Consider the following 15,010-nt stretch of genomic DNA (forward strand, 5'->3'; position numbering starts at 1 on the left):
TTTACTGGATTCAGGTTTAGTGTTCAATTCCATTAAAGTCCACCTAGCGGCACTTTCTGCATACACCACTTCCCAACTTAAAGTGTCGTGGTGGAAGATACCAGTTATCAAAGCCTTCATGGAGGGGGTAAAGAGGATACACCCTCCGATAGCTAACCCAGCTCCCGGATGGGACTTAAATGTGGTACTTTCCAGACTCATGGGCCCCCCCTTCGAACCCATGCTCAAGGCAACTCTTAAAGATATCACCCTTAAGACTGCTTTCCTAATAGCTATCACCTCCATTAGGAGAGTAAGTGAACTACAGGCTCTTTCTGTACTAGACCCCTTCGTAACAGTTCACAAAGATAAGGTGGTTCTACGCACACACCCAAGGTTTGCACCTAAATTCATCTCGAAATTTCATGTAAACCAAACTATAGAACTACCAACGTTCTTTCAAAACCCTTCCAGCTCGGGAGAAAAAAGTCTGCATACACTAGATGTACGCAGAGCTGTCATGTTCTACATGGAAAGAACCAGACCACTGAGAAAGACTAATCAGTTCTTTGTCTCGGTGGCAGCAGGAAGAGAAGGAGATGCGGTCTCAAAATCCACTATATCTAGATGGATTGTTCAATGCATCACTCTCTGTTACACTCTTGCTAAGAGAGAACTACCCTTCAAGCCAAGAGCACATTCCACTCGAGGCACGGGGGCTTCCATAGCATTCATTGCAAATGTTCTCCTTGAGTCCATCTGCAAAGCGGCAACCTGGAGTTCTGTGCACACATTTACAAAACACTACTGTCTAGATGCACACTCTAGATCTGATTCCCAGGTTGGGCAGGCAGTATTAAGACATCTTTTTTCTACTGTTCCTTCTCATAACCCACCGCCAACTCCGGGTACTGCTCGCTAGTCTATGCACAGCATGTGATTCTAAGCAGATTAACAAACATCAGAAGACAATGCATTACTTACCGTAAAAGCATTTCTGATGGTTGTATCTGCTTAGATTCACATGCGCCCACCCTTCCTCCCCGCTCGGATGGAAGGAACATAGACATCCTTCTATATATATTTCTCTCTTTTCTGTACTCACTCACGGCTAAAAGGCTCCCTCAGGGCAGAAAAATACAAACCGAGGGACCTCGACGCGTGAGGGATTGTGGGTACAACGCACGTCACTATAGGGATAGTGTTACAGACACGCCTTGTCGACGTCCCCTTTTAGACTACGAAAAACAAAATGCAATACTCCGCAGTGACCACTGGATGTCGGACCTATGCACAGCATGTGAATCTAAGCAGATGCAACCATCAGAAATGCTTTTACGGTAACTAATGCATTGTCATATATATCCCCCACGTCCCCCCACCCCAAATATATACATTTTTCCCTCAATTACAAGAAGTCCCACATGATACCATCTCAAAGACTCCAACTCATCTGAGCGGTCTTGGATGCATTCTTGGGGGAAAGCCTTGCCACCCGAGGTGAGGGCTCAACACATTCTGCAGATGGTCACCAAATTCCAGAGTGCTCAGCGTCTTCCGGCATTTGACATTTTGAGATTGCTCGGCCTCATGGAATCCTGCATGTTCCTGGTGCCAGTGACTCACCTGAGAATGAGATTTGTTCAATTAGCTCTCAGGACACAGTGGTCTCAATTCTCGGGCATGATGTCGAACCTACTTCAGGTTCCAAACGTGGTCGCACAGGATCTCCTGTGGTGGGCCTGCAAGGACAATTTTCTGAAGGGAGAACCTTTTTGGCAACCATGGCCGGAGATCATAGTGACGGACGCCTCACTCACGGGGTGGGGAGCCCACGCCAACAATCGGCAGTCGTTGGTCTCCATCAGAGTCCAAACTACACCAAGATTTTAGAGCTGAGGGCAATCTGATGCGCTGAAGGCCTTTCTGCCCTCTGTACGGGCAAAGAATGTCCTGATAATGATGTACAAAATAGTGGCCATGTACTACCTCAACAGGAGATGAGGCGTAGGATCCCTCCTACTGTGCAGAGGAGAGGCAGCTCTGGCTCTGGGCAATTCAAGAAGGAATCTCTATCAGCAGTTCACCTATTGGAGAGGGGGAATACGGCAGACGCTCTGAGCAGGCAGTGCAGTCTCCCGCAAGTGAGAGCTAGCTCAGGAAGTCCTTCTGAAGATCTTCGCCCTTTGGATAACTCCTCCAGGGGATCTGTTCGCGACCAGTGTCAACCGGAAGTGCGAACTGTTCTGCTCCAGGGAATTTCCCCGAAGAAGAGCTCTGGGGGACATGTTTGTAGTGGACTGGGAGTTTCCACTCCTGTAAGTTTCCTCCCGTCCCCATCATTCTTCACATGATCAGGAGGTTGAGAAAGTTAATGAAAGCTATGATCCTAATTGCTCCAGATTGGGCCAGGAGGACGTGCTACCCAGACCTTCTGGACATGTCCATCTGTACTCAAAACGTCTTCCACAAAGTGAGGATGTTCTCTCACCAGAGGAGTGTCGGGCTCTCCAGCCAGTGGTCACGACAACCCTCTTCCCCCCCCCCCCCCGCAACACCTTCACCTTTGCGCATGGTTTCTGAGAGGTTGAGATATAAGGATTGCGACCTCCTGGTTGACGTAATGGAGATGTTTCTTTTGGCTAGAAGGACAACAACAAAATCCTTATACCGCTGCCGTTGTAACACATTTATCAACTTCATTGGCTATACTGGCCACAACCCGGGACTTCCAGTTACTGAACCAAATTTATCCAGATGGATAATACTTGCCATTTCTGGAAGCTACAGATTGGCAAGGAAAGATCCCTCAGAAGGCTTAAGAGCCCACTCCACAAGTGGCATGGCAACAGCTTCCGCTATCGCGCCTTGAAACACTTGTGTATAGGCGCGTTACAAATGCCATATCATATATCATTATCTCCAAAGAGGGGTGCCCATAAAACATTTGTGCAGCAGCCACTTGGTCTACCATCCACACTTTCACAAAGCATTTGTCTGGACCTGTCCTCTAGCCAGGAAGGAGGATTTGGGAAAGCGGACTTATACTCGATCCATGACAAATCTTGAAACTGAAAATTCTTACTTCTGTCTCGAAAAACGAACACTGCTTTGTTAGCATAACATAAGATGAGGAATACATGGGAGGACACAATCCATTTCAAAGAACAAGTTAATCAAGTCTGGTAACGTTCTTTCAATTAGATGTTCCTCCCAAGCATTCCTCATCGCCCCACCCAACCTTCCCCGCTGTGGAATTTCCAGGCATTACACTCCTCCAAAGTCTAGTACTGCCCAGGATTGATTGCTGATAATTAAGCATGAGGAAGGTGTACAAACAGATTTGAAGCCAACAGTGCCGTATATACCGACGATGAAGTCAGCTGCGAGGAGGAGGCCCTCAAGGGACATAGCTGACTGCTTTGACTCATCGCATCCTCTGAATTTATTTTCTGAAGCAGCTGACGGATATCGTATAAGATGAGGAATACGTGGGAGGAACATCCAATCGAAAGAACTTTACCAGGGGTAAGTAACTTGTTCTTCTCCAGGTATCATGTTCTCAATAATGTTGCTGTGCCATGGGAATGGCTGCCTTCCCTGGGCTTTCCTCTACTTGGTTGCATGGTATACAACCCCAGGGGGAAGGGGGGGGGGGGGGGTCTGGCTTCGTTCCCCTGATCTAAGACTTTTGTGACACTTCACGGATGTTTGGGAAATGTCTCCCTTCCCCAGGCTCTTTATCACAGTTTTCGAAGGCTGGGAGAATGTCTCCCTTCCCCTTGCCTTTCTAAGGTTTTATATGGCAGTTAAACACACCAAGTGGAATGTCTCCCTTCCCTGGCTTGTCTCAAGCTTTGTTTGTTGTGAGCCTTTCCACTGGCTCGGGTTGGCAGACCTGGTACACTCGCCTGCCTTGTACTGCCTCGAAGAAGATGCACAGTTGAGAAATCCCACCTCGTTCACCTGCAGGCCCCCACCCCTGTCTTTTGCCCTTAGACTTCTACTATACTCTGTTCACTATCCTGCAAGGTATAGTACTTTGCCTAAATATTCTTATATTTTAATTCTAGGAAAGTGTTTAAATTGCACTATGAAACCTAGGCCCTTTCCCCACTACTCAGGACTCTAAAACATAGGTGTGTTGTGTTTTTAAAACTGCATTGTGAGAGTTTCAAATCTGAGCGCCTGTCGTCTTGTTCAACTTTCTCACCTGTCGTCGTCTCGTCTGCTTGCACCCTGCCCTGTGTCCTTGCTTCTCCAGCATGGGGTCTGGCATAGATTTGCATGCTCATGAATATTCCCAGTCAGGCTCGGAATCCTCAGTAAAGAAACAATCAGTTTCACTTCTGAACTGTCATTCTCCTAGCAACCAATCACTGGTCTCTGTGTCATACTGCCCCCAGCCAATGCCTGCCCTCTACCTAAGCCCCTCCTCTGGCAGCCATCTTCAGATTTTTACTGCACATTCAAGTGTTGGGAGTCCTTCTGCTATATCTCTCGAGCTTTTACTGGGTTTTGCGATTTTTGTTTTTTTATTTTTTATTCATTATTTATTTATTTTTTTTGTAAGAGTTTTGCTCTATTTTTTCAGTCAATCGAGCCTTAGGCTCCATCTATCCACCCGTTGTCGGATTCTTCAGCGCCCCTCAAGGGCGATTTATTTTGTCGCTTTTTCTTCTTGGAGGATTCCCGAAGCTTCTTTGTCGGGAGATGGTGCCACGCATGCGGACCGATCGACACAACCGTATCGAGTGGCTGCTGGCCAAGGCCCCTGCTCTGGGTGAGTCCCAGCAGCCTGCCTCCCCTTCCCAGAAGAAGAAAACTGAGCGGTCTTCTAAGACCTTTTGATGGCGCCCCTGCCACGGGAGCCCAACATAAGGATAAGCACTGCAAGCCACTGCCTCTGGGAGCGCTGTTGCGATGGGCTCCGCGGCGACCAGGGAGAGTACAGCTTCTGCAGCGCCTTCGACCATGAGCCAACGCTCGGGATCTTGAAAGACAAACTTGGACCACCCGGGCAAGCTCTTGGAGAAGACCCAGACTGGCCCTGGAGAGAAGGCCAAGGGGGAGCGAGCCTGGACCCTACCCCTAGGGTGAAGGCCGTGGACTCGGCCAAAGATGTGAAGGCTCAGGTGCACCAGACGAAGGCCCAACCATCCACTGAGGGAGTGGCGGCAGCCCTCGCGAAGGCCGCCGTAGTGTATCCACAGGACATGTTACCAAAGACAAGAGTATCCCTGCATGCCAGGCGGGAATAGGGAATCCTCTCTCCAGCCCATTGAAAAGACACCAGAGAAAATGATGCCGATCGTTTCACCTAAACTGTCTCCCTTGGTTGCAGAGAAGGGGGGGGAAGCAGTAGTCCTCCAGGGCACGAACATCTCCTCAGAGGAGGAGGAGGAGCTCACCAACCGCCCGATCCTCCAGGAGGGATGATACGTCGAGAGCAGGCCCTACGGGAGCGATTCCGATGTGACGAAGAAGGTGACGAAGAAGGTGACGAAGAAGGTGACGAAGAAGGTGACGAAGAAGGTGACGAAGAAGGTGACGAAGAAGGTGACGGACGAGGAGCAACAGGGCATTGAGGATGCGGTGGACCAGCCTAAGCCGCAAATGCCCTCGCCACCACCACCACCACCTCAACAGCCACAGCGAGGGGAAGAAGTTGGATGCCATGGAGCGAAGAGTTATCAAGTCTGCAGCGACGACCATCAAGGCTGCTAACGCCGTCGCCATCGTGGCGCGTTACAACAGGGAACTTTGCTTCAAGATGGCCCCCCTCCTGGATTTCCTTCCCAACGACAAGAGGGCTGAGGCATTGGAGATCCTACAGGAAGGCAAGATTGCCTTGGATCACGCCATTACAGTGGCCATGGACATTGCCGACCTGGGATTCCACCAAATGGGCAGCTGCGTTTGCCTTCGCCGGCGAGGCTGGCTGAGGGCCACTAATTTCTCCCAGGATGTTCAGTCGAAGGTGTTGACATGCCCTTTGGGGACAATTTGTTTGGAAAGACTGTGGACGAGTCTCTTCAGGCCATCAAAGTAGACACTGAGACGGCTCGTGCCTTAGGCACGCTTCAGCAACGACGGCCATCCTTTTTTACTTCTGGAGGAAAGGCCCATGGTTCTTCTAAAGGATTCAGAGGAGGTGCTTCGTCCTACCATCAACCCTCCTGCTTGTCGGCCCAGGAGACCTACAGGGGCCGTGCCAAGTCTGGAGGTGGATGTCATTGCCAAGGCCCCCAAGGCGGCGCTTCGATGTCGAAACAAGATTGAACCGGCCGTGTAATTCGTGCCCCCACCCGTGCACCCTGGTAGGAGGCCGGCTGGCGAACTTCATCAGCGTGTGGAAGACCATCTCCACCACCCGTTGAATGCTGGACGCTCTCTCCCACGGACACACCCTGTAGTTCCAACGGAAGTTTCCCCATATATCACCAGTGGCCTGCCAGGAAAAGCACGTCCCCGGCTTCTACTGGAGGTGCGGACCATGCTAAAAAAAGGGTGTGATAGAGCTCGTCCCAAAGAGGCTCCGGGGCTCCGGAGTGTACTCGTTACTTCCTCGTCAAAAAGAAGACTGGCAGTTGGAGGCCCATCCTGGACCTCCGCCGTCTGAACAAGCACATCAAGTCTCAAAGGTTTCGGATGGCGACTCTTCAGCATGTGCTAGGACAGCTGGAAGAAGGGGATTTCCTATCATCGCTGGACTTGGAAGATGCCTATGTTCACATCGCAATACACAAGGTACACCGCAAGTACCTGCGCTTCGTGGTTCAAGGGCATCATTACCAGTTAAAGTCCCTTCCCTTCAGACTGAAGTCGGCGCCAAGGGTTTTCACCAAGTGCTTGGTGCCGGTGGCGGCGCAGCTGCGTCTGCGAGGGATCGACGTGTACTCTTACCTGGATGACTGGCTCCCTCGAGGACCGTCCGACTCCTGACGGATCTTGGGTTCTTAGTGAACTATGCAAAGTCCTGCTTGATTCCATCGCAGGATGCATGGTTTCTGGCAACCCAACTCAGCACAGTGTTGTGCCTGGCGTCTGTCGGAGGAGTGTGTAGCGGCCATTTTAGGCAAGGTAAAATGGCTGTTGGCCCTGAAGGTCGCAAGGGTGAGGTCCATCAAGTCCCTACTCGGCATGATGTCGCCATGCATATACCTCATTCGGCTGTGCAGACTACGGATGCGTCCGCTTCTGGAGTTCCTCGATGCTCATTGGATGTAAGTGGTGGGAAGCTTCTTGGACAAGATCACGGTCGACGAGAGTTTCCTTCGAGCGATAGTGGTGGGAAGTGCACGCACATCTGTCCGCAGGTGTGGATTTCCAGACCCCACCCCATCAGGAGACGGTCACGACGGACGCTTCCCTGGAAGGATGGGGAGCGCACACCGAAAATCCTCATGCAAGAGGCCTGTGGCTATTGGAGGAGAAGACGTTGCACATCAACATGTTGGAGCTGCGGGCAGTGTTTTGGGCCCTAAAGTCTTTCCTTCCGTCCCTCAAGGGCAAGGCGGTACGGGTCTTCACAGACAACACCACCACGATGTTCTACATCCAGAAGCAGGGGGAACCAGATCCCCGGCACTCGCCAAAGAGGTGCAGGACCTTAGGAGATATTACTCATCCCTTTTCATCTGCCAGGAGTGAAGAACACAGTCGCCGACTCTTAACGAGGAGCTATGCGCTTGCCATGAGTGGGCACTTGAGCAGGACCCCATCTGTGGATCTCCTGTTCCACAGATGGGGCAATCCCCAGATCGATCTGTTTGCGACAGCGACCAACACCAAGTGCGGGAGGTTCGCCAGCACGTTTTCCCAGCCAGGGAGCATTGGGGATGCATTCTTTTCCCCTGGGACAATCTGTTCCTGTATGCGTTCCCTCCATTGCGTCTTCTACTAGTCAATCAACTTGGACGGTCCCGGTGCAGGATGACCCTCGTCGCACCGGCGTGGCCGAGACAGATATGGTACTTGGACCTTCTGGACATGTCAGCGTCCCCTCCAATTAAGCTTCCGGCGGTCGCAGATCTTCTCGCCAGAGAAGGGGGCGCAATTCTGCACCATGATCCAGAATCGCTGAACCTGAAGGCCTGGCTCCTGCAGCTCTAGAGTTTGGGGGCTACGATCTTCCAGCGGATTGCAAGGAGATGCTCGCCAAGGCCAGAGCATAGTCTACTCTCAGAAGCTACTGGCAAAAATGGAAGAGATTAGCTGTTTGGTGCTGTACTCAGAAGATCGACCCTCTGAGTCACTGCTCTGCAGGTGCTTCCATATTTGTTGTCGTTGGCCAAGGTAGGACTGGCCCATGCTTCCATCAAGATTCATCTGGCAGCTATCTCCCGCTACACCAGATCTCCTGGACGATCATCCTTATGGTCGCATCGTTTGGTCAAGGAGTTTGTCAAAGGACTGTTTCGCTTGTTCCTGCAGGTGAAGGCTCTGGCCCCGGCGTGGTAGCTCTTTGTGGTGCTTACTAGGCTCATGGGTCCTCCATTCGAGCCTAGGCATTCGGCGCCACACAAATCTTTGTTGTGGAAAACAGCTTTTCTTGTGGCCATTACATCCGCACGACGAGTGTGAGAGATCCTGGCCCTCTCTTGTAAACCACCTTATTTGACATTCCACGAGACAAGGGTAGTGCTGCAGACGCACCCCTCCTTCATGCCCAGGGTGCCGTCGGACTTTCATCTAAACAAGCCCTTAGTGTTACCTGTATTCTTCCCGATGCCTTTGTCACCGGCTGAAAGGACTTTGCACTCGCTGGATGTGGCTAGAGCGCTGAAGTTCTATACGGACCGCACAAAGGGTTTTCGGAAGACGTCACAACTTTTTGTGAACTTTGGCCATGTGAACCATGGAAGGCCCTTTCCAAGGCTTCCATTTCCATGTGGCTCTCCGGCTGCATCACCCACTGTCACCGGTTGGCAAACAGACAGTTGTCTGGCCGTCCGAGAGCCCATTTGACCAGAACGATCGCTGCAACTACGGCATTCCTATCTGGTGTGCCCCTGCTTGACATCTGCAGGGCTACTATGTGGAGGTTGACGCACACCTTCACAAAGTTCTACTGCGTAGACAGGGGTTCCAGGGAGGAGTCCAGAGTCGGCCAGGTAGTGCTGCGCAACCTGTTCGCTTGAAGGTGAGCCTGGTAGGTAGTTAAGAAATGCTTAACGTTGAGATGCTTAACGTTGACCCTTGCCACCTCCCGTGGTTGCATGTGTGTACTGCTATGTTTTCTTCATGACCATGTGAATCCATGCCAGACTCCATGCTGGAGAAAAAATAAGTTACTTACCTGTAACTGGTATTCTCCACCATGGGTCTGGGATGGATTCACATGCGAACCCTCCCGCCTACTCCTATGCGGCTCTTCTCTTGGTCTTACTGCCACTTTACGTGTTACCAAATCTGAAGATGGCTGCCAGAAGATGGGCTTAGGTAGAGGGTAGTCATTGGCTGGGGGCAGTATGACCCAGAAACCAGTGATTGGTTGTTAGGAGAAAGACAGTAAAGGAAAAAAATCACTTTCACTTTTGAACTGATGATTCCCAGCCTGACAGGGGAATATTCATGAGCATGTGAAACCATTCCAGACCCATGATGGAGAACAGTTACAGGTAAGTAACTTGTTCCTTAGTGTTCTCCCCTTCCCTCTCCCTTCCCCCTCTCCCTCTCCCTACCTACTCTATGATGCTCTCCTATTTTCTCGAACTGCTTCTCTATTGACTATTCTGCTCGGCTCACTAAATCTGGTAGAATGAAGTTTAAAAAGCACATCCTGGTCTCCAACCCAAGTCTCCCGATCACTGACAACTATACCAGTGCCTCCTCCAGGCAAACTTTCACTGACATCCTCTTGTCGTTCCCTCACCAGACCTATGGACCCTACATATGGTCTCTGTGCTCTCTCCCTTCTCCTCCTCTCCCATTAATGGTGGCACCCGGTGGGAGGCCCTCCTGGCATCCTTCCACTCCTCTAAGGTCAGCATTAATGTTTGTGAATGGTACCGTCTTGGTCCAAGGCCCTCGGGCCAACCTTCTCCTCTTCGAAGGACGCTTCCCGCGCCTCATCCATTTCCTTTCTTTTCCTGTTGTCCCTACTCTCCCCTCCACGGCTTCCTCACCTCCTGCCGCTGCCACCTCCTTGGCTATCTTGCCCTCTCCTCCTTCCCTTTCTGCCCCCCCTTCGGCTTCTTCTACACCTCCGCAGGGCGTACCCCTGATTCATACCCCTCCCCAGAAGTCTTTCAAGGATGCAAACCTTCTCCATAATGCCACTCTCTTAACTCTCGCTCAGCTGTCAGACTTAACGACATCTGCTGCCTTCTGAAGGAACTTGACCTCTGTCCTCTGTATCACTGGGACATGGTTCACAGCCAGCTCTGTCACAAGCTTTCCCTCTCCCTCTCCCTCTCTCCCCTACCTCCCTTACTGTATCTAATGGCCACCTGGTCAGATCTCCTACTTCCTCTTCACTCCTGGTCTCGACCACTCAACTGCTTCTTGGAGACTCCAACATCCACCTGGATGCCTCCTGTCCTTCCTCTGGACTCTTTCGCGACTCTCTCTCTCTCTCTCTCCTGGAGTGATCACTTTCTCCTTTCCTCCCAGCTCACCCTCTCTACCCCTCAGGCCAAGTGAACTCTATCACTGCCACCCACCTTCTCGGTCATCCGACTCATGAAGCACGTGTCAATTGAGACTTTCGCCGCCACTTTCTCACCACCATCCCCCTTTGGCTGACTCTCATCCTGACACAGCCCCTTCCATGATCCACTCTGCTATATCTGATACTCTTGACATTCTTGCCCCTGTCATGAGGATCCGCCTGAAGCCCAAAGCCCAAAGCCAAGTGCAAATCCTGGTATGACTCAGACCTAGTCGCCCTTAAACTCAGGTGCAGTGTGGCTGAGAGGAAATGGTGTGCTTCATGTACATCCTCTGACAAACTGGCCTGCCGCCTGCTCCAAAGGCAATACTGGCTTTCTGTACGCACCAAGAGCCCACATCCAAGCCCACGTCCCCGCAGCATCTAACAACTCGGCCAAACTTTTTTAAATCTGCAAAGAGTTGGCCAATCTTGCTGCAGTCTCTACCTCTCCTGTCACCTCCCAGGCCCTCTGCCTGGCTTCTCACTTCATCTCTAAAACTCAGAACAGCCTGTCCTCTTTCTCGCTTCCTCTCCCCACCTCCCTCTTCTCCCTGCTCTTCCTCTGGCCATCTGCGGCCCTCTCTCCTCCCCCGTCTCTGCCTTTCCCCTGTTCTCCCCAGATGAGGTTTTTAGACCAGTCTGATCTATGAAGGTCTCGTCAAAACAGCTTCACCCCTGTTCCTCCAAAACCATTAAGGACCACATCGACTCCCTGGCTCCTGCCATGGCCGACTTCTGCAACCAATCCTTTGCCACTGGAGTCTTCCTTCCCCCTCTGAAGCACTCCCTTGTGTACCCTCTCATGCACCATCTTCTTAATAAACCCTCTGCCGACCCGTCCTGCCTGACTATCGCCATCCATCATTCCTTTCCTGGGCAACCTCTTGGAAAAGCTGGCCTTCTCCCAGGTTAATCTTCACACTGAATCTGTTGGTTGTCTGCATTATCATCAATCTGGCTTCAGAGCTGCCAGAAGCATGGAAACTGCTCTCCTGAACATCCGTGATGACCTGCTCTCCAACCTTGATTCTAGCACCCCCTGTGTCCTTGTCTTACTTTATCTCCCCTCTGCCTTTGACACGGTGAATCATGCCATCCTGCTCAACCGTCTCCGTGATAACCTGGGGATCACTGGTCAGGCCCTGGCATGGCTGACTTCTTTCCTTTCTGACCGACCCTCCCAGGTTCAACTTGGGTCCTTCCTCGCCTCTATCTCTACCTGTGGTGTTCCCTAGAGGTCTAACCACTCTCCCTGGCTGTTCAACCAATACCTGCCACTTCTTGCCCACCGTATTGCTGCGCTCTGCCCCAACTTCCAGTGCTATGCGGATGGCACTCGGCTAATTTTCAGGCTACCTTCAGCCATTTCTTCTCCCTTTATCATCTGACTGTCTGCTATCCAGTAGTGGTGTTGCGCCAATGATCTCTGCCTTAATGCCAGTAAGACTAAGATTCTCCTCCTCGGCACACCCGCTCCCTCATTTCCTGTCACTCTGTCTCGTACTCTTGCTCCCTCAGATATGTTGCAAACAGCTGTCCTCAAGTCCTGTGCTCATTCCATTTAGGTCCTGCCTGGTTGTCTACGACTGGAACAAAAATCTATTCCCTACTCAGTCATGGACATCTTGACTGCAGCTCCTACAGCTATTCTTCCACGGACTGATCTGCTTCCAGTCCCTTGTCTCCACCAAAGCATCACTGTCCTCCCCATAATATTATTGTAACCTGAATGTGCCCTTGTATATCTGTGTCCTTGTCTGTAGCGCTCCTGTGATGCTGCTAATGATTAGGTTTTACTGATAACCACAAGCTGATCTATTGACTGTCGCTTTGGTTGCTATAGAAAAATATTTCTAAACTTTTTAAAACTCTCTAAATAAAATAACTTGAGACCCATATTTATAACTAGTTATTGCCTTCCTGTTCCTATTGTGGCCCAGGAGTTTTTCAAAGTACTCAATTTTTTTAGTTTTTTCTTTACTACTTGCCAGAGTTTGTAAAAATAATTTCTGCGTAAAAGTCGCAGTGTCTCATTATCTAAAGCCTTTTTGCAGTAATTAAAATTGTACTACCCTATATAATCGATTTGGGGTCTAAATGAAAGCCGACTTTGCAGAAAGCAGCCACAAAGGCCACCTTTAAGTATTTTTACTGCCTACCTCAGCGTTAAGATTGTCATTTGCAAGCTACTAGCCTTACATAGTTATTCCCCACCCTGTTTGTCACATGCATACATCACACCATTTCTTAGTCAGCAAGAGTCAATTGCCAATAGGCAATGGGTAGTTGACTGTAGATGTGGAGGGCTGAACAACTTCATTATATATACATTTGCAATGTGTAAAAATCACTGCTCTTCACTCTTAACATCCTTGTATGGATCATTTTGTACTAACCTGTATAATTAATTTTCCTACTGACTTTAATCATGGTTGGTGTCTTTTGTGCCTAATTTTGTACCTGCTTGTAAACCTGCATGTCACTTAAAATGCTTTGCTTCTGCTTAAGAGTATTGTTTTTAGTACATATACTGTGTGAACCTTTTATGCGCTTTTGGATTGACAAACGTTTCTTCATGGCCACCCCATTCCTTTCTGAAGAGGGAAGTCTGACTGCTCTATCACTTTACCAAGTTGATCCTGGTCTACCCCACCAAACGCTAAAGTTTGGGCTTTCTAACTACTCATCAGCAGAAACTGGGAAAATCTCAGACCAAAAGTGAACTGGGAGATTTGCACAGGCAGACCAGAGGTAGAAATCATTTTTTGGGATTCTCTGGACCTACATTGTAGGGGTACCATTGCGTTTGCTCTTTTTGATCTTGTTTTACTTTTCTTTCCACTGTCATTGTAACACTTTGTGATGTGCAGCTCGAGTCTCCTTGGTGTGGCTACAAGTGAAAGGGTGCTTTTTAAGCAATCCATTCTGTTTCTAAGTTATTCTATCATCCTAAAAGTGTGTTGTGGAGTAGGGTGGTGGCAGCTGTAATTTAGTTTTGACTTTTCCAGGAGTTCAGACCTTTTGCCGCATTAGTAGCCCCATGCACTAGTCTGGTAGCCATTATGATACTGATGTATTTTCTCTTAACATTGCTATCTTAGAGTTCAATTCCCTTTTTTTTTCGTGAAGAGCTCAGCCACCACCAGCTGGATGAACAGAGGATACCAGAATTTACCTTGTTGTACATTTTCTGGGCTGAATCAGATGTGGCTTGTCCCTTAGTCTCTAGGGAAAATCCTCATAACATGTTGCCATGGTCCAGGCTCATGCCAACTCGCTTCGTAACCAGGTATTACTTCAAGTATACAATGCTCTCCAAGGGTAAGGGTGGCCGAGTAGCACAGCTCTAACCTTCTGGTGAATGGAGGATTGGGCAGGCAGAAGGTACAGCAAGTACTTTTGATCTATAGACAATAAAAGAAAATAAGAACTTTATATAGTCAATGTGTACACTAAGTAGCAATGTCAGTTCGTGGCAGTTCTATGTTGTCTTTTAGAGGACACTGACAAAGTGAAAGGCTGGTGTCTGGGGAGCAAAATGCAATATATTGAGCTATACTACAGAAATTACATATTTTTTTAATTTGCAGAATTGTGAACAAGCCTGTTCTCATCGGTCAGCGACAGCCAGCAACAATACTGGTCTAAAATTCATGTTCATGCAGAGCTTTTAGAGGGCTGAGATAACCCTGTCAGGAATTGAACCTCAGGATGCACACATCAAAAAATGCATTTACCTTCAAAGTAGCTGTAAGGTTCTTTTTGCACTGACACAAAGGTTGGTGTAAGTTTATAGAGCGAAGTGAACTTGTCGTCCCACAGATAAAACTTTTGTGAGTTGAGGTTGAACTCTTTCAACATGGTGACAACCTCTGAATAGGAGTGCTGTCCTTTTTGTATTCTGTGAACAGCAGAATGGAAATACAGACAAATCTAAATCAGTTTCTCCCAAAACAATGCATTTCCGTTCCAAAATGCTGTCATCCATGCTAACGAGTGGAGCACTGGTCACTTAGGTTACCTCATGTCTTCTGGGACGTTTGCCACCAGGGAAGGTTTCATCTCTTAAAGCACCTGCATCAGGGTAAGTTTAAACCTCCACCCCTCCCTGGTTCATTTTTTTAACCAATGCGTTGGCCTTTGACGGCATGGATGCCCCACATGAGTAGGGACCGGTGGGGACAAGGCTATTTCTTGAGATGCTGCTTAATAGGCACATTTCAGCATTCCTCAAAGGTTGTATTCGTAATGGCAAATTGAGACAAAAATTGAATGTTTTGGTTTTTGGGTTTGCTCACTTCTTTAATGAAGTGTTGGTCGTTTGAAGCAATGTGGAGGGATGGGAAAATTGTCATTATGGCCCGAAAAGAGCAA

The 15,010-nt window shown here is 49.4% G+C and overlaps 1 protein-coding gene across 3 annotated transcripts in view; it reads left to right on the top strand.

The window, feature by feature from the left end:
• SNX27 (sorting nexin 27) overlaps positions 1–15,010 on the top strand; it is a 990,538-nt gene that overhangs the window by 399,500 nt on the left and 576,028 nt on the right. The window lies entirely within an intron of this gene.

This window comes from Ambystoma mexicanum, chromosome 1p (genome assembly GCF_040938575.1).
Source record: "Ambystoma mexicanum isolate Mex_15411 chromosome 1p, UKY_AmexF1_1, whole genome shotgun sequence".
Lineage (NCBI taxonomy): Eukaryota > Metazoa > Chordata > Amphibia > Caudata > Ambystomatidae > Ambystoma > Ambystoma mexicanum.